The 13459-nt window shown below is 40.9% G+C and overlaps 14 non-coding genes across 14 annotated transcripts; all 14 read left to right on the plus strand.

Annotated features, from left to right (window-relative positions):
• The first annotated feature begins 1181 nt into the window (after window positions 1-1181).
• Window positions 1182-1254, plus strand: trnak-uuu (transfer RNA lysine (anticodon UUU)). Its single transcript has one exon. It is a non-coding gene; the product is annotated as a tRNA-Lys (tRNA).
• A 219-nt stretch (window positions 1255-1473) lies between these two features.
• Window positions 1474-1545, plus strand: trnaq-uug (transfer RNA glutamine (anticodon UUG)). The gene has a single exon. It is a non-coding gene; the product is annotated as a tRNA-Gln (tRNA).
• Window positions 1546-3054: 1509 nt separating this feature from the next.
• trnak-uuu (transfer RNA lysine (anticodon UUU)) lies at window positions 3055-3127 on the plus strand. The gene has a single exon. It is a non-coding gene; the product is annotated as a tRNA-Lys (tRNA).
• Window positions 3128-3346: 219 nt separating this feature from the next.
• On the plus strand, window positions 3347-3418 carry trnaq-uug (transfer RNA glutamine (anticodon UUG)). Its single transcript has one exon. It is a non-coding gene; the product is annotated as a tRNA-Gln (tRNA).
• Window positions 3419-4927: 1509 nt separating this feature from the next.
• On the plus strand, window positions 4928-5000 carry trnak-uuu (transfer RNA lysine (anticodon UUU)). Its single transcript has one exon. It is a non-coding gene; the product is annotated as a tRNA-Lys (tRNA).
• Window positions 5001-5219: 219 nt separating this feature from the next.
• trnaq-uug (transfer RNA glutamine (anticodon UUG)) lies at window positions 5220-5291 on the plus strand. The gene has a single exon. It is a non-coding gene; the product is annotated as a tRNA-Gln (tRNA).
• A 1509-nt stretch (window positions 5292-6800) lies between these two features.
• On the plus strand, window positions 6801-6873 carry trnak-uuu (transfer RNA lysine (anticodon UUU)). The gene has a single exon. It is a non-coding gene; the product is annotated as a tRNA-Lys (tRNA).
• A 219-nt stretch (window positions 6874-7092) lies between these two features.
• trnaq-uug (transfer RNA glutamine (anticodon UUG)) lies at window positions 7093-7164 on the plus strand. The gene has a single exon. It is a non-coding gene; the product is annotated as a tRNA-Gln (tRNA).
• Window positions 7165-8673: 1509 nt separating this feature from the next.
• trnak-uuu (transfer RNA lysine (anticodon UUU)) lies at window positions 8674-8746 on the plus strand. The gene has a single exon. It is a non-coding gene; the product is annotated as a tRNA-Lys (tRNA).
• Window positions 8747-8965: 219 nt separating this feature from the next.
• Window positions 8966-9037, plus strand: trnaq-uug (transfer RNA glutamine (anticodon UUG)). Its single transcript has one exon. It is a non-coding gene; the product is annotated as a tRNA-Gln (tRNA).
• A 1509-nt stretch (window positions 9038-10546) lies between these two features.
• On the plus strand, window positions 10547-10619 carry trnak-uuu (transfer RNA lysine (anticodon UUU)). The gene has a single exon. It is a non-coding gene; the product is annotated as a tRNA-Lys (tRNA).
• Window positions 10620-10838: 219 nt separating this feature from the next.
• trnaq-uug (transfer RNA glutamine (anticodon UUG)) lies at window positions 10839-10910 on the plus strand. Its single transcript has one exon. It is a non-coding gene; the product is annotated as a tRNA-Gln (tRNA).
• Window positions 10911-12419: 1509 nt separating this feature from the next.
• On the plus strand, window positions 12420-12492 carry trnak-uuu (transfer RNA lysine (anticodon UUU)). The gene has a single exon. It is a non-coding gene; the product is annotated as a tRNA-Lys (tRNA).
• Window positions 12493-12711: 219 nt separating this feature from the next.
• On the plus strand, window positions 12712-12783 carry trnaq-uug (transfer RNA glutamine (anticodon UUG)). The gene has a single exon. It is a non-coding gene; the product is annotated as a tRNA-Gln (tRNA).
• Window positions 12784-13459: the final 676 nt, after the last annotated feature.

Below are 13459 nucleotides of genomic sequence, written 5' to 3' on the forward strand. Positions count from 1 at the left end.
AGCACTTTCTATAAAATGCAGACAGATCATGGCTGTGGTTGAGCTCTACTTTTGACTTACATTTGGCACAGGAGTCCTGATATTGGCCGTACAGTTCCTATTCGTGAACAAGTTGCTGACAAGAAAACCCCAAAGAGGAGCACTTATGAGCATGAAGAAGCACAAGTGGTTCCATTTGAAGTAATCTTGGAGCAAGGACTTTTTCTTTTGCATTACCAATGGAGGCTTTTGTCATATGGAACTGCCCCCCAACAAAAAGCACTTACTGAATTTCATTGACAAGTCAATGCTCATGTTAGGGAAATAAGAATGACTCTCTGAAACTGGTGTTTAAACAAACTTTTCCAGAACGTAATTTCAAAGTGCATGCAGACAAAGACATCAACACTACCCCAACAAGTAGCACTTACTGCATTCAAAAGTCAAGTCAGTGCTTGTGCCAGGGTAATGTGAATGACCAGGTAGAGTGAAAACTTCATGGTATTTTTCAAAACTTGAGATACTTGCAGTTATTGAGGCCAAAGTCACAACCAAGACAACCCCAAAGAGAAGCACTTATGATTGCAGAAGCCAACAGTGGCTCAAGTTGAGGTCGTCTTAATGTGTTTGCTTCACAATGTCTTAAATGGTGGTCACAACAAGTAGAACTTACTGAAAAAAACAAGTCAATGCTCCTGTTGAACTCCACTGAATCCAGATATTCCTATCAAAGTGGCTGCTGTACTCCAGATCTTCTTCCGATGTCTTCTTGGCCGTCTCTGGTGAGTTGTGCTGGCTAAGGTATGTGACCAGTATAAGTACCGTATGCCATAGCCCCACCTTCTTTTCAGGGTTTCAACGACTGTGGTAATGGCCATTCTGAAAATGGGCCTTCAATGTGTAGTCAATTTACATACAAGCCGTCAACAAAGTTATCGATGCAGACCAACAAGAGACATCAAATACATAGCCAGTGATCAGCCAAACAAGTTGAATCATTGTGAAACTTCCAAATCATTTTTGCAACTGTCTTTGGTACCCATTGAAGGATTACATTGTCATTGACATTGTAAAGATGCAAGGCCTCATGGGAGTCAGACTCTGGATCCAGTTTATTTGCTGCTAAAAGAACACTGTTCCCAAAAAAGGTTATGCACAGCTATGAAATGATCCAGGCTCCATTTGGCTCTGTCTCACTCAGAGCCTGGATAGCTCAGTCGGTAGAGCATCAGACTTTTAATCTGAGGGTCCAGGGTTCAAGTCCCTGTTCAGGCGGTTGTATTACTATGTAATTATTGTAAGATATTAAACACAATACTAGACCATACAATTTTAATGACTCATGCCGGCATGTAGACAGAATTTGGACTTGCCTAATGCGAAAAGAACTTCCCGTGGTTCCCCTACATCAAAAACACTGCATGTGATATATCATATCAGATTGATCACCAACCCTCATCAAATTCAACCCTACATGGCGGTATTGCATTGTATGGTTCCATGGTGTAATGGTTAGCACTCTGGGCTTTGAATCCAGTGATCCGAGTTCAAATCTCGGTGGAACCTAGAACTGTCTTGAGTTGACTGTAAACTGCAAACCAATGTGTGCCATGGTCCCACCCTCTTTTTTCAACGAGTGTCAATTTACATGCAAGCCATCAACAACAGTGTTTATGGAGCCAAGAGCCATACAATATCATGGACATTGATCAAAGTAAAAGTTCAGTTTAGTTTATTACTGAAAAAGAAACAATTCTTGTATTTCGATTTTAAAGCCAGCATCACTGCCCAAGAGTCAGTGTCTAGAGACAGAGTGATATTACTGAGAAAACAAGCTGATATATTCTATTGTGCAATGCTAAATAGTGAAGCCAGAACAACACCCCAACTATGAAGCACTTTCTATAAAATGCAGACAGATCATGGCTGTGGTTGAGCTCTACTTTTGACTTACATTTGGCACAGGAGTCCTGATATTGGCCGTACAGTTCCTATTCGTGAACAAGTTGCTGACAAGAAAACCCCAAAGAGGAGCACTTATGAGCATGAAGAAGCACAAGTGGTTCCATTTGAAGTAATCTTGGAGCAAGGACTTTTTCTTTTGCATTACCAATGGAGGCTTTTGTCATATGGAACTGCCCCCCAACAAAAAGCACTTACTGAATTTCATTGACAAGTCAATGCTCATGTTAGGGAAATAAGAATGACTCTCTGAAACTGGTGTTTAAACAAACTTTTCCAGAACGTAATTTCAAAGTGCATGCAGACAAAGACATCAACACTACCCCAACAAGTAGCACTTACTGCATTCAAAAGTCAAGTCAGTGCTTGTGCCAGGGTAATGTGAATGACCAGGTAGAGTGAAAACTTCATGGTATTTTTCAAAACTTGAGATACTTGCAGTTATTGAGGCCAAAGTCACAACCAAGACAACCCCAAAGAGAAGCACTTATGATTGCAGAAGCCAACAGTGGCTCAAGTTGAGGTCGTCTTAATGTGTTTGCTTCACAATGTCTTAAATGGTGGTCACAACAAGTAGAACTTACTGAAAAAAACAAGTCAATGCTCCTGTTGAACTCCACTGAATCCAGATATTCCTATCAAAGTGGCTGCTGTACTCCAGATCTTCTTCCGATGTCTTCTTGGCCGTCTCTGGTGAGTTGTGCTGGCTAAGGTATGTGACCAGTATAAGTACCGTATGCCATAGCCCCACCTTCTTTTCAGGGTTTCAACGACTGTGGTAATGGCCATTCTGAAAATGGGCCTTCAATGTGTAGTCAATTTACATACAAGCCGTCAACAAAGTTATCGATGCAGACCAACAAGAGACATCAAATACATAGCCAGTGATCAGCCAAACAAGTTGAATCATTGTGAAACTTCCAAATCATTTTTGCAACTGTCTTTGGTACCCATTGAAGGATTACATTGTCATTGACATTGTAAAGATGCAAGGCCTCATGGGAGTCAGACTCTGGATCCAGTTTATTTGCTGCTAAAAGAACACTGTTCCCAAAAAAGGTTATGCACAGCTATGAAATGATCCAGGCTCCATTTGGCTCTGTCTCACTCAGAGCCTGGATAGCTCAGTCGGTAGAGCATCAGACTTTTAATCTGAGGGTCCAGGGTTCAAGTCCCTGTTCAGGCGGTTGTATTACTATGTAATTATTGTAAGATATTAAACACAATACTAGACCATACAATTTTAATGACTCATGCCGGCATGTAGACAGAATTTGGACTTGCCTAATGCGAAAAGAACTTCCCGTGGTTCCCCTACATCAAAAACACTGCATGTGATATATCATATCAGATTGATCACCAACCCTCATCAAATTCAACCCTACATGGCGGTATTGCATTGTATGGTTCCATGGTGTAATGGTTAGCACTCTGGGCTTTGAATCCAGTGATCCGAGTTCAAATCTCGGTGGAACCTAGAACTGTCTTGAGTTGACTGTAAACTGCAAACCAATGTGTGCCATGGTCCCACCCTCTTTTTTCAACGAGTGTCAATTTACATGCAAGCCATCAACAACAGTGTTTATGGAGCCAAGAGCCATACAATATCATGGACATTGATCAAAGTAAAAGTTCAGTTTAGTTTATTACTGAAAAAGAAACAATTCTTGTATTTCGATTTTAAAGCCAGCATCACTGCCCAAGAGTCAGTGTCTAGAGACAGAGTGATATTACTGAGAAAACAAGCTGATATATTCTATTGTGCAATGCTAAATAGTGAAGCCAGAACAACACCCCAACTATGAAGCACTTTCTATAAAATGCAGACAGATCATGGCTGTGGTTGAGCTCTACTTTTGACTTACATTTGGCACAGGAGTCCTGATATTGGCCGTACAGTTCCTATTCGTGAACAAGTTGCTGACAAGAAAACCCCAAAGAGGAGCACTTATGAGCATGAAGAAGCACAAGTGGTTCCATTTGAAGTAATCTTGGAGCAAGGACTTTTTCTTTTGCATTACCAATGGAGGCTTTTGTCATATGGAACTGCCCCCCAACAAAAAGCACTTACTGAATTTCATTGACAAGTCAATGCTCATGTTAGGGAAATAAGAATGACTCTCTGAAACTGGTGTTTAAACAAACTTTTCCAGAACGTAATTTCAAAGTGCATGCAGACAAAGACATCAACACTACCCCAACAAGTAGCACTTACTGCATTCAAAAGTCAAGTCAGTGCTTGTGCCAGGGTAATGTGAATGACCAGGTAGAGTGAAAACTTCATGGTATTTTTCAAAACTTGAGATACTTGCAGTTATTGAGGCCAAAGTCACAACCAAGACAACCCCAAAGAGAAGCACTTATGATTGCAGAAGCCAACAGTGGCTCAAGTTGAGGTCGTCTTAATGTGTTTGCTTCACAATGTCTTAAATGGTGGTCACAACAAGTAGAACTTACTGAAAAAAACAAGTCAATGCTCCTGTTGAACTCCACTGAATCCAGATATTCCTATCAAAGTGGCTGCTGTACTCCAGATCTTCTTCCGATGTCTTCTTGGCCGTCTCTGGTGAGTTGTGCTGGCTAAGGTATGTGACCAGTATAAGTACCGTATGCCATAGCCCCACCTTCTTTTCAGGGTTTCAACGACTGTGGTAATGGCCATTCTGAAAATGGGCCTTCAATGTGTAGTCAATTTACATACAAGCCGTCAACAAAGTTATCGATGCAGACCAACAAGAGACATCAAATACATAGCCAGTGATCAGCCAAACAAGTTGAATCATTGTGAAACTTCCAAATCATTTTTGCAACTGTCTTTGGTACCCATTGAAGGATTACATTGTCATTGACATTGTAAAGATGCAAGGCCTCATGGGAGTCAGACTCTGGATCCAGTTTATTTGCTGCTAAAAGAACACTGTTCCCAAAAAAGGTTATGCACAGCTATGAAATGATCCAGGCTCCATTTGGCTCTGTCTCACTCAGAGCCTGGATAGCTCAGTCGGTAGAGCATCAGACTTTTAATCTGAGGGTCCAGGGTTCAAGTCCCTGTTCAGGCGGTTGTATTACTATGTAATTATTGTAAGATATTAAACACAATACTAGACCATACAATTTTAATGACTCATGCCGGCATGTAGACAGAATTTGGACTTGCCTAATGCGAAAAGAACTTCCCGTGGTTCCCCTACATCAAAAACACTGCATGTGATATATCATATCAGATTGATCACCAACCCTCATCAAATTCAACCCTACATGGCGGTATTGCATTGTATGGTTCCATGGTGTAATGGTTAGCACTCTGGGCTTTGAATCCAGTGATCCGAGTTCAAATCTCGGTGGAACCTAGAACTGTCTTGAGTTGACTGTAAACTGCAAACCAATGTGTGCCATGGTCCCACCCTCTTTTTTCAACGAGTGTCAATTTACATGCAAGCCATCAACAACAGTGTTTATGGAGCCAAGAGCCATACAATATCATGGACATTGATCAAAGTAAAAGTTCAGTTTAGTTTATTACTGAAAAAGAAACAATTCTTGTATTTCGATTTTAAAGCCAGCATCACTGCCCAAGAGTCAGTGTCTAGAGACAGAGTGATATTACTGAGAAAACAAGCTGATATATTCTATTGTGCAATGCTAAATAGTGAAGCCAGAACAACACCCCAACTATGAAGCACTTTCTATAAAATGCAGACAGATCATGGCTGTGGTTGAGCTCTACTTTTGACTTACATTTGGCACAGGAGTCCTGATATTGGCCGTACAGTTCCTATTCGTGAACAAGTTGCTGACAAGAAAACCCCAAAGAGGAGCACTTATGAGCATGAAGAAGCACAAGTGGTTCCATTTGAAGTAATCTTGGAGCAAGGACTTTTTCTTTTGCATTACCAATGGAGGCTTTTGTCATATGGAACTGCCCCCCAACAAAAAGCACTTACTGAATTTCATTGACAAGTCAATGCTCATGTTAGGGAAATAAGAATGACTCTCTGAAACTGGTGTTTAAACAAACTTTTCCAGAACGTAATTTCAAAGTGCATGCAGACAAAGACATCAACACTACCCCAACAAGTAGCACTTACTGCATTCAAAAGTCAAGTCAGTGCTTGTGCCAGGGTAATGTGAATGACCAGGTAGAGTGAAAACTTCATGGTATTTTTCAAAACTTGAGATACTTGCAGTTATTGAGGCCAAAGTCACAACCAAGACAACCCCAAAGAGAAGCACTTATGATTGCAGAAGCCAACAGTGGCTCAAGTTGAGGTCGTCTTAATGTGTTTGCTTCACAATGTCTTAAATGGTGGTCACAACAAGTAGAACTTACTGAAAAAAACAAGTCAATGCTCCTGTTGAACTCCACTGAATCCAGATATTCCTATCAAAGTGGCTGCTGTACTCCAGATCTTCTTCCGATGTCTTCTTGGCCGTCTCTGGTGAGTTGTGCTGGCTAAGGTATGTGACCAGTATAAGTACCGTATGCCATAGCCCCACCTTCTTTTCAGGGTTTCAACGACTGTGGTAATGGCCATTCTGAAAATGGGCCTTCAATGTGTAGTCAATTTACATACAAGCCGTCAACAAAGTTATCGATGCAGACCAACAAGAGACATCAAATACATAGCCAGTGATCAGCCAAACAAGTTGAATCATTGTGAAACTTCCAAATCATTTTTGCAACTGTCTTTGGTACCCATTGAAGGATTACATTGTCATTGACATTGTAAAGATGCAAGGCCTCATGGGAGTCAGACTCTGGATCCAGTTTATTTGCTGCTAAAAGAACACTGTTCCCAAAAAAGGTTATGCACAGCTATGAAATGATCCAGGCTCCATTTGGCTCTGTCTCACTCAGAGCCTGGATAGCTCAGTCGGTAGAGCATCAGACTTTTAATCTGAGGGTCCAGGGTTCAAGTCCCTGTTCAGGCGGTTGTATTACTATGTAATTATTGTAAGATATTAAACACAATACTAGACCATACAATTTTAATGACTCATGCCGGCATGTAGACAGAATTTGGACTTGCCTAATGCGAAAAGAACTTCCCGTGGTTCCCCTACATCAAAAACACTGCATGTGATATATCATATCAGATTGATCACCAACCCTCATCAAATTCAACCCTACATGGCGGTATTGCATTGTATGGTTCCATGGTGTAATGGTTAGCACTCTGGGCTTTGAATCCAGTGATCCGAGTTCAAATCTCGGTGGAACCTAGAACTGTCTTGAGTTGACTGTAAACTGCAAACCAATGTGTGCCATGGTCCCACCCTCTTTTTTCAACGAGTGTCAATTTACATGCAAGCCATCAACAACAGTGTTTATGGAGCCAAGAGCCATACAATATCATGGACATTGATCAAAGTAAAAGTTCAGTTTAGTTTATTACTGAAAAAGAAACAATTCTTGTATTTCGATTTTAAAGCCAGCATCACTGCCCAAGAGTCAGTGTCTAGAGACAGAGTGATATTACTGAGAAAACAAGCTGATATATTCTATTGTGCAATGCTAAATAGTGAAGCCAGAACAACACCCCAACTATGAAGCACTTTCTATAAAATGCAGACAGATCATGGCTGTGGTTGAGCTCTACTTTTGACTTACATTTGGCACAGGAGTCCTGATATTGGCCGTACAGTTCCTATTCGTGAACAAGTTGCTGACAAGAAAACCCCAAAGAGGAGCACTTATGAGCATGAAGAAGCACAAGTGGTTCCATTTGAAGTAATCTTGGAGCAAGGACTTTTTCTTTTGCATTACCAATGGAGGCTTTTGTCATATGGAACTGCCCCCCAACAAAAAGCACTTACTGAATTTCATTGACAAGTCAATGCTCATGTTAGGGAAATAAGAATGACTCTCTGAAACTGGTGTTTAAACAAACTTTTCCAGAACGTAATTTCAAAGTGCATGCAGACAAAGACATCAACACTACCCCAACAAGTAGCACTTACTGCATTCAAAAGTCAAGTCAGTGCTTGTGCCAGGGTAATGTGAATGACCAGGTAGAGTGAAAACTTCATGGTATTTTTCAAAACTTGAGATACTTGCAGTTATTGAGGCCAAAGTCACAACCAAGACAACCCCAAAGAGAAGCACTTATGATTGCAGAAGCCAACAGTGGCTCAAGTTGAGGTCGTCTTAATGTGTTTGCTTCACAATGTCTTAAATGGTGGTCACAACAAGTAGAACTTACTGAAAAAAACAAGTCAATGCTCCTGTTGAACTCCACTGAATCCAGATATTCCTATCAAAGTGGCTGCTGTACTCCAGATCTTCTTCCGATGTCTTCTTGGCCGTCTCTGGTGAGTTGTGCTGGCTAAGGTATGTGACCAGTATAAGTACCGTATGCCATAGCCCCACCTTCTTTTCAGGGTTTCAACGACTGTGGTAATGGCCATTCTGAAAATGGGCCTTCAATGTGTAGTCAATTTACATACAAGCCGTCAACAAAGTTATCGATGCAGACCAACAAGAGACATCAAATACATAGCCAGTGATCAGCCAAACAAGTTGAATCATTGTGAAACTTCCAAATCATTTTTGCAACTGTCTTTGGTACCCATTGAAGGATTACATTGTCATTGACATTGTAAAGATGCAAGGCCTCATGGGAGTCAGACTCTGGATCCAGTTTATTTGCTGCTAAAAGAACACTGTTCCCAAAAAAGGTTATGCACAGCTATGAAATGATCCAGGCTCCATTTGGCTCTGTCTCACTCAGAGCCTGGATAGCTCAGTCGGTAGAGCATCAGACTTTTAATCTGAGGGTCCAGGGTTCAAGTCCCTGTTCAGGCGGTTGTATTACTATGTAATTATTGTAAGATATTAAACACAATACTAGACCATACAATTTTAATGACTCATGCCGGCATGTAGACAGAATTTGGACTTGCCTAATGCGAAAAGAACTTCCCGTGGTTCCCCTACATCAAAAACACTGCATGTGATATATCATATCAGATTGATCACCAACCCTCATCAAATTCAACCCTACATGGCGGTATTGCATTGTATGGTTCCATGGTGTAATGGTTAGCACTCTGGGCTTTGAATCCAGTGATCCGAGTTCAAATCTCGGTGGAACCTAGAACTGTCTTGAGTTGACTGTAAACTGCAAACCAATGTGTGCCATGGTCCCACCCTCTTTTTTCAACGAGTGTCAATTTACATGCAAGCCATCAACAACAGTGTTTATGGAGCCAAGAGCCATACAATATCATGGACATTGATCAAAGTAAAAGTTCAGTTTAGTTTATTACTGAAAAAGAAACAATTCTTGTATTTCGATTTTAAAGCCAGCATCACTGCCCAAGAGTCAGTGTCTAGAGACAGAGTGATATTACTGAGAAAACAAGCTGATATATTCTATTGTGCAATGCTAAATAGTGAAGCCAGAACAACACCCCAACTATGAAGCACTTTCTATAAAATGCAGACAGATCATGGCTGTGGTTGAGCTCTACTTTTGACTTACATTTGGCACAGGAGTCCTGATATTGGCCGTACAGTTCCTATTCGTGAACAAGTTGCTGACAAGAAAACCCCAAAGAGGAGCACTTATGAGCATGAAGAAGCACAAGTGGTTCCATTTGAAGTAATCTTGGAGCAAGGACTTTTTCTTTTGCATTACCAATGGAGGCTTTTGTCATATGGAACTGCCCCCCAACAAAAAGCACTTACTGAATTTCATTGACAAGTCAATGCTCATGTTAGGGAAATAAGAATGACTCTCTGAAACTGGTGTTTAAACAAACTTTTCCAGAACGTAATTTCAAAGTGCATGCAGACAAAGACATCAACACTACCCCAACAAGTAGCACTTACTGCATTCAAAAGTCAAGTCAGTGCTTGTGCCAGGGTAATGTGAATGACCAGGTAGAGTGAAAACTTCATGGTATTTTTCAAAACTTGAGATACTTGCAGTTATTGAGGCCAAAGTCACAACCAAGACAACCCCAAAGAGAAGCACTTATGATTGCAGAAGCCAACAGTGGCTCAAGTTGAGGTCGTCTTAATGTGTTTGCTTCACAATGTCTTAAATGGTGGTCACAACAAGTAGAACTTACTGAAAAAAACAAGTCAATGCTCCTGTTGAACTCCACTGAATCCAGATATTCCTATCAAAGTGGCTGCTGTACTCCAGATCTTCTTCCGATGTCTTCTTGGCCGTCTCTGGTGAGTTGTGCTGGCTAAGGTATGTGACCAGTATAAGTACCGTATGCCATAGCCCCACCTTCTTTTCAGGGTTTCAACGACTGTGGTAATGGCCATTCTGAAAATGGGCCTTCAATGTGTAGTCAATTTACATACAAGCCGTCAACAAAGTTATCGATGCAGACCAACAAGAGACATCAAATACATAGCCAGTGATCAGCCAAACAAGTTGAATCATTGTGAAACTTCCAAATCATTTTTGCAACTGTCTTTGGTACCCATTGAAGGATTACATTGTCATTGACATTGTAAAGATGCAAGGCCTCATGGGAGTCAGACTCTGGATCCAGTTTATTTGCTGCTAAAAGAACACTGTTCCCAAAAAAGGTTATGCACAGCTATGAAATGATCCAGGCTCCATTTGGCTCTGTCTCACTCAGAGCCTGGATAGCTCAGTCGGTAGAGCATCAGACTTTTAATCTGAGGGTCCAGGGTTCAAGTCCCTGTTCAGGCGGTTGTATTACTATGTAATTATTGTAAGATATTAAACACAATACTAGACCATACAATTTTAATGACTCATGCCGGCATGTAGACAGAATTTGGACTTGCCTAATGCGAAAAGAACTTCCCGTGGTTCCCCTACATCAAAAACACTGCATGTGATATATCATATCAGATTGATCACCAACCCTCATCAAATTCAACCCTACATGGCGGTATTGCATTGTATGGTTCCATGGTGTAATGGTTAGCACTCTGGGCTTTGAATCCAGTGATCCGAGTTCAAATCTCGGTGGAACCTAGAACTGTCTTGAGTTGACTGTAAACTGCAAACCAATGTGTGCCATGGTCCCACCCTCTTTTTTCAACGAGTGTCAATTTACATGCAAGCCATCAACAACAGTGTTTATGGAGCCAAGAGCCATACAATATCATGGACATTGATCAAAGTAAAAGTTCAGTTTAGTTTATTACTGAAAAAGAAACAATTCTTGTATTTCGATTTTAAAGCCAGCATCACTGCCCAAGAGTCAGTGTCTAGAGACAGAGTGATATTACTGAGAAAACAAGCTGATATATTCTATTGTGCAATGCTAAATAGTGAAGCCAGAACAACACCCCAACTATGAAGCACTTTCTATAAAATGCAGACAGATCATGGCTGTGGTTGAGCTCTACTTTTGACTTACATTTGGCACAGGAGTCCTGATATTGGCCGTACAGTTCCTATTCGTGAACAAGTTGCTGACAAGAAAACCCCAAAGAGGAGCACTTATGAGCATGAAGAAGCACAAGTGGTTCCATTTGAAGTAATCTTGGAGCAAGGACTTTTTCTTTTGCATTACCAATGGAGGCTTTTGTCATATGGAACTGCCCCCCAACAAAAAGCACTTACTGAATTTCATTGACAAGTCAATGCTCATGTTAGGGAAATAAGAATGACTCTCTGAAACTGGTGTTTAAACAAACTTTTCCAGAACGTAATTTCAAAGTGCATGCAGACAAAGACATCAACACTACCCCAACAAGTAGCACTTACTGCATTCAAAAGTCAAGTCAGTGCTTGTGCCAGGGTAATGTGAATGACCAGGTAGAGTGAAAACTTCATGGTATTTTTCAAAACTTGAGATACTTGCAGTTATTGAGGCCAAAGTCACAACCAAGACAACCCCAAAGAGAAGCACTTATGATTGCAGAAGCCAACAGTGGCTCAAGTTGAGGTCGTCTTAATGTGTTTGCTTCACAATGTCTTAAATGGTGGTCACAACAAGTAGAACTTACTGAAAAAAACAAGTCAATGCTCCTGTTGAACTCCACTGAATCCAGATATTCCTATCAAAGTGGCTGCTGTACTCCAGATCTTCTTCCGATGTCTTCTTGGCCGTCTCTGGTGAGTTGTGCTGGCTAAGGTATGTGACCAGTATAAGTACCGTATGCCATAGCCCCACCTTCTTTTCAGGGTTTCAACGACTGTGGTAATGGCCATTCTGAAAATGGGCCTTCAATGTGTAGTCAATTTACATACAAGCCGTCAACAAAGTTATCGATGCAGACCAACAAGAGACATCAAATACATAGCCAGTGATCAGCCAAACAAGTTGAATCATTGTGAAACTTCCAAATCATTTTTGCAACTGTCTTTGGTACCCATTGAAGGATTACATTGTCATTGACATTGTAAAGATGCAAGGCCTCATGGGAGTCAGACTCTGGATCCAGTTTATTTGCTGCTAAAAGAACACTGTTCCCAAAAAAGGTTATGCACAGCTATGAAATGATCCAGGCTCCATTTGGCTCTGTCTCACTCAGAGCCTGGATAGCTCAGTCGGTAGAGCATCAGACTTTTAATCTGAGGGTCCAGGGTTCAAGTCCCTGTTCAGGCGGTTGTATTACTATGTAATTATTGTAAGATATTAAACACAATACTAGACCATACAATTTTAATGACTCATGCCGGCATGTAGACAGAATTTGGACTTGCCTAATGCGAAAAGAACTTCCCGTGGTTCCCCTACATCAAAAACACTGCATGTGATATATCATATCAGATTGATCACCAACCCTCATCAAATTCAACCCTACATGGCGGTATTGCATTGTATGGTTCCATGGTGTAATGGTTAGCACTCTGGGCTTTGAATCCAGTGATCCGCGTTCAAATCTCGGTGGAACCTAGAACTGTCTTGAGTTGACTGTAAACTGCAAACCAATGTGTGCCATGGTCCCACCCTCTTTTTTCAACGAGTGTCAATTTACATGCAAGCCATCAACAACAGTGTTTATGGAGCCAAGAGCCATACAATATCATGGACATTGATCAAAGTAAAAGTTCAGTTTAGTTTATTACTGAAAAAGAAACAATTCTTGTATTTCGATTTTAAAGCCAGCATCACTGCCCAAGAGTCAGTGTCTAGAGACAGAGTGATATTACTGAGAAAACAAGCTGATATATTCTATTGTGCAATGCTAAATAGTGAAGCCAGAACAACACCCCAACTATGAAGCACTTTCTATAAAATGCAGACAGATCATGGCTGTGGTTGAGCTCTACTTTTGACTTACATTTGGCACAGGAGTCCTGATATTGGCCGTACAGTTCCTATTCGTGAACAAGTTGCTGACAAGAAAACCCCAAAGAGGAGCACTTATGAGCATGAAGAAGCACAAGTGGTTCCATTTGAAGTAATCTTGGAGCAAGGACTTTTTCTTTTGCATTACCAATGGAGGCTTTTGTCATATGGAACTGCCCCCCAACAAAAAGCACTTACTGAATTTCATTGACAAGTCAATGCTCATGTTAGGGAAATAAGAATGACTCTCTGAAACTGGTGTTTAAACAAACTTTTCCAG

The sequence above is a fragment of the Eucyclogobius newberryi genome, unplaced genomic scaffold, assembly GCF_026437365.1.
Source record: "Eucyclogobius newberryi isolate DKJ021-1_F unplaced genomic scaffold, fEucNew1.0.hap1 SCAF_60, whole genome shotgun sequence".
Classification (NCBI taxonomy): domain Eukaryota; kingdom Metazoa; phylum Chordata; class Actinopteri; order Gobiiformes; family Gobiidae; genus Eucyclogobius; species Eucyclogobius newberryi.